The sequence below is a fragment of the Streptopelia decaocto genome (assembly GCF_964273445.1).
Source record: "Streptopelia decaocto genome assembly, chromosome: 3".
Classification (NCBI taxonomy): Eukaryota; Metazoa; Chordata; class Aves; order Columbiformes; family Columbidae; genus Streptopelia; species Streptopelia decaocto.
Genome location: NC_138656.1, coordinates 104,797,553 through 104,803,261, shown reverse-complemented (window position 1 = coordinate 104,803,261; position 5,709 = coordinate 104,797,553).

Here is a 5,709-nt window from a genome sequence, read left to right as displayed (position 1 = left end):
CTTACTGTTGACTTGTAACAATTCCCTGTAATCACTTAAGGGCTAAACTTAAATGTAAGTAACTTGTGCTCAAAGTGTCTTTCTCAAATCTAGTGCATACTTTTAAAAGTCTGCTCTTAAATGAACTGACTTCGTATTTGAACACTGCATTTTATGAAAATATCCTGGATAATTTTTCAGTTAACCTGACATGTGGACTTCTCAATAACTAAATCTACTTGAGCTAATGGCTTCACCTGAATAATGACCTAAGAAAAAGTAGCCAATTTCTTGATATTCTTCCATGGCTAGCAAATCAAATCTTATCTAAATGATACCTTTTTCTTTGGTAATTTCACTAAGTTCTCCGATCTCTCCTCATGTTGCATTTTTTCACTGATGGTCATCATTATTATTACAGTATTCCGGCTACATGTTTAGAAATGCAGAGGAATTTGTCCTGCTCTAGAACATTAGTTTGTGTGCTGCCACATCATAACCTGCTTTCTGTTGTTCTTAGACTGCTTTTAATATTACTGTTGTCCCCAATTTTTGGAGCTTTTAGTAGTAATACATTGCTCTGCTTTTTTTTGTTTCTCTTCCCCTTTCTCCCCCTTAGAGCATTTAAGAGTTATTTCTTAAACCTCTACCTCTTAGTTTCCCATGTTGGTGGGTTTTTGGAACTATTTAACTCCTATTAGTGTCCTGCCTAGACAGGATATGACATGATGAAAAAGGACGTATTACTAGTCCTTGCAGGCTTCCGATGGTACATCTTCCACCTTCCATGTTTTTGTTCATTCTTTGAATGTGCACAATGAGTGTTCCTACAATAAAACTGTTCAGTTTATGTGCTTCAATTGACATGCATTGCTTTAAAAAGAAAAAAAAAATGTATCAATTCCATTTTCTTCATGCAGTCACTTTGAATTGCTGTCAAAGTATTGTGTGGCAGGATTCTACATAAACTCATATGCTTCTTAATTGGTGTATTGGTTTCATAATTTCTTCCCCTCCCCAATACAGTTCTTATTGATTCTTTATTTGTTTCATAAAGGTTTTTAACTCCTAGGTGGTCTCATTCTGTAGTACAGACGTGTCGGTACTGACATGTTAGCAGTCAGCTTTGTCAGCTCATTTAGGAGTTTGCTTGCCTTGCAATCTTCTGGAGAACGGTCTTAGCTTGCACTACCTTGTCAGCTAATGCTGTTCTCCTTTCATTCCGTTTGCAGCTTTTCAAGAGAGTTGTCAGTTTTCCTCAGAGGAACAGTAACTGGGCCCTGTATCTAGATTATAGCTTAATTTATTAAGTGTTCTTTCTAATGTCTACCAAGCTGGGCAAATTGTAGCTTGCATTGTTTATTGCATCTACATTTTGCACAAAAAATTAGTATTGAAGCTGCAACATCAGCTCTTGAACTTCAATAACAATGAATGCAGCATCATCTTTCCTCACTGTTACTTTTACAATTTGGCCAAATATGTATTGTTTTGGAAGGGGAAGGGAATGATAGGTGTAGGGGAATAGGTTGATGGTATGAAAAAGGAATAGACCATAATTCCCTAAATGACTTTGCCTAGTCCCCCAGTCCCATTTAAATTCCATTATTAGTACAACACTCAGGCTAATTGGGTGCATGCATGCGGTATGGTGGTTTCCAGCTCCCGGTGATCATTTGCACTTCTGTGCTGCCCCACCTCGCCCAAGGACCTGCCCCACAGCTTGGGAAACACGGGACAGGCTGACACCTCCTGTTCCGGACTGTGCTCACCCTTTGCAAGCCGGACATAAAATTCACAGCACAGTCTAAGACACCTCAGTACAACAGTAGTGTCTGCTTTAAGGGCGGGATTTTCATCTGTTCAATGTGGCCGTATGCGGTAAATTCTGGGGGACGGTGTTATTATCTTCATCTCCACAACAAATTTCACAGTAGTGCATTAATCATTTCAACTTAGTATTTTCAGAATATTAACAACAAAGTTCTCACTTTTCTGCTAGATAGGTGCTGGTAGTAGAGATGGTACATCACACTAAGCCACTTTCTTTTGAGGTATTAGTGTTATAATTCAGTTCAGCAGCAAAACATGAAGTTTTGTACTTAATTTCTCAGGATCTTTGCTGAAATGAGTAATGTCAATAAACACAGTTTTCCTCTTCTCCAGGTCCAGCTGCAGTATTCTGGGTTTGTTAGCAGGGTACTTGTTATACCCGGAGACAAATTGTTTTATGATTCTGTAAAACTGATAGAGCACTTGCAGCTTTGCACCTGATTTTTATTTCTTGTGCAGTACAAATCAGTGTAAAGAGACCGGAGTAAGTTTGGGTCCGCAGAAATGTTGATTTTTTTTTCCAGAGTAATAGTAATATCCTAAATATGTCTGAGAAAGGGTCTGATGCCACCTAAAATCATCTCCCGTATCAAACCAAGAGGGTAAATTGGCCAATAGATCATATAGAGGAAAGGACAAACTTTGAACCTTGGTCCCGATACTACTGAAAGACTACAACCCCGAGATCCCACTGCTGCAAATGAAATCCCAGACTTTTGTAACAAGAACTGCCTGCCCTCTTTTGTGTGAGCGGAGCTGGATGACGCGACTGGTGAAAGCTCCAGCCATTACAGCTTGGCCTGCTTTCAGATGAATAAAATGCCAGTGTGGGAAGGGTGAAATGTTAGTACCAGCTTTGGATCGCTGCCATGATATTTCCACTATGCTGCAGAGGCTCCAACTTGCTAGAGGAATGTCTTTGTCACCGTCCGCCAGAATCCTTAAATCGATAAACAGGCACAAGTACACTCTGATAATGAAGTGTGGCCTCAAACTATGTGATCAAGTACTATAAAACTTAAATTTCTGTATATGCAAACTTGTTTAAGGGAAGTTTGTCTGTAGTGTAGGATCTGTGAGTTGACATGAGTGTAGGAATCCCTGAGCTGAGATTCTGTAAATGCCATTAGAAGTGGCTCATGAGCTCTTTTATCGCCCATGGTATTCTCAGTTGTTCAATCTCTTCGCTTAGTTAAATGCTCCTTCCTGCTGTTGTCATCATCATTGTAAAATCCCTCTACTTCTGGAAACAAAAGGACAGTTTCTAAAACCTGTTTGGGGGAAGAAGGGTGGGGTTTTTTTAGGCATTGGTTTCAAATTATGTATTGCTGCTGATCTTGTTATTGATGAGCAGATGCTGGGTATTTGAGATTTGTCATAAATCTGTTGAAAGCCATAAAAAGGGATTTGTTACGGCCCTGTAAGAGAGGGAGGAAAAGGAGAGGGACAAGTTTGTTTCTGTGCTCTAAATTACTTAAATTGAACTCTCCAAGGAAAGCTCCTGATGTCTTACGGCCAGGGACTGATAAAGTTTGGTCTCAGCAGTGACAGCAATAACAAAGCTGTAGCTGAGAACATTCTTCACATAACTCAGTCTTCCAAAGAGATTTTGTGCGTGTATTAGATATACTCTAGCCTGTGCAGCACAGGATGTGTGAATCGGCTCAGTTAAGTTTAGATTAGAAATATTTAAGTTTCTACTCACAGAACAAATTATGCCAATGTGAAAGGGGAGGCAACAGGATGCTTTGGGGCTAATTTATGAAATGGCAGAATCAAGGCTTTGCTGCTCTCTCATCACTTCTGAAAAATCCAGACTGGCATAAAAAGCCGGTTTTGCTCTGTTGGTGTAATTTCCATTGGTTTCAGTGTGTAAGAGGATTAAATTCCATTTATACAGCTAATTTGATTGGAATAAACGGTCTGAAGAAGTTCTTGCTATCTGATTTAAAACATTTCAGTACTTGGTGAACTTTATTAATCACTTAATTCACCTTTAATGTTAGAATTAATCAGTTTAAATAGAGGACCTTGAGAATATAACTCAATTTTCATTGATCAGGTCTTAAGAAGGATTTTAAGCAAACAGCATTAGTTTTAGAGGTACCCATGCAAAATGTTGTTATTCTGAGGCCTCGAAGCACAGGGTGTTTCAAAAAACTGGACCCAATTTGAAGTCACTATGGCATTGAAATTGGGTCCATCTTTTTGAAACATCCTGTATATGGTAATATGTAGCCATGCCCAAATGCATTAAATAAATGTTAGTACTCAGTAAATATTGTGTTAAGTGGAAACTCTGTTACTCTCATGCCAGTTTGTTGCTGTTGAGCTTTGTGCTTGAGAGAGGGTTGAGATTTTTATCAGTGGGAGAAGCAGGATGCGCTTCTCAAGTGGTACCTAAGCATCGCTAGAGGAGTTTGTGTACTGTGGTTCTACAGCTAGAGGCAGCTTAACTGAATCCACATTTTTGCTGTTCCATCTTACCAACTGAGTTCAGAACTACTCCATAAAACTTCTGTTCCTACAAATATGTTTCTAGTTTTCCACTCACTCTCCTGGTCTGCTCCAGCTGTCCTTGCCTTGCCCTTCCCTTCTCCCCTGTCCCTCTAGGATCAGAGCAAGGGCTGGGCACGCTGTGTGATTGCTGAAGAGATGCTGTTCTTGAAGGCATGAGTGGTTCTAAGATCTTGCACCTTGAAAATACTTATAGGAGAAGATGGTCAAGGAATTACTGGAGGTAGTCCAGCAGAGGGCTATGAAGATGGTTAGGGGGTCTGGAGCGTCTTTCTATTAGGAAAGACTGAGAGACCTGGGTCTCTTCAGCCTGGAGAAGAGAAGGCTGAGAGGGGATCTTATTAATGTTTATAAATATCTCAAGGGTGGGTGTCAAGAGGATGGAACCAGACTCCTTTCAGTGGTGCCCAAGGGTAAGATGAGGGGCAATGGGCACAGCCTGAAGCACAGGAGGTTCCATCTAAACACAAGGAGAAACTCCTTTGATGGTGCCAGAGCACTGGAACAGGCTGCCCAGAGAGGTTGTGGAGTCTCCTTCCCTGGAGATGTTCAAGACCCGCCTGGACACATTCTGTGCCATCTGCTCTGGTGAACCTGCTTTAGCAGGTGGGTTGGACTAGATGATCTACAGAGGTCTCCTCCAACACCAACCATTCTGTCTCTGCACCCAAGTGCAAGATGTGTAAGACCCTGGAGGGGAGAAGATACAGGTGGATGATTGCTGCTGCAAGTGCACTGTAAGGAAAGAGGATAAAAAAGGAAGAGAGCCCGCAGATCAGAGTGGTACTGAATGCAAACATACTGCTTCATTATTACCTCTAAAGTGGAAAGAACTTAAAATATCTTGTCACTTTAAACACACAATGACGCATGGATGTGCAGAGACATGAAGGTCTCTTCTGTGTCAAGGCTGAAAAGATGTTTATTACCCAATGTATGTGGCACTCCAGTTTTCTACAAGCAACAAGGTGATACATTTATGTGTTGTTCTGTATGAAAGGCATATGGTTACCTCTGGTGGAGCTGTAGAATGTGGTTCAAAAACAGCAGCTTTGACAAATAACAGAAAATATTGATAGTAATAACATAAATGGTTCCTATAGAGAAGAAAGCCTTAATGTGCCAACTTAACCAATTAGTGAGTTTTGCTTCAAAGTGGGGCACTGTATGCTGTGGTTTAAGTACTTAAAATAAGACTGGAGGAGACCCCCTAGATCATCACATCCCACTCACTACACAGGTCTTGTATTTGGGTTATTTTCTTCCTTCGCTACTGGAAGCCTGTGCCAGGTCCTCACCCTGCTGATAGCTAGAAATCCAAATAAAAAGCTTACTCTCAGCCAGTTCATACCCACTTGTTTTTGTGTCAGTGCTGCTTAC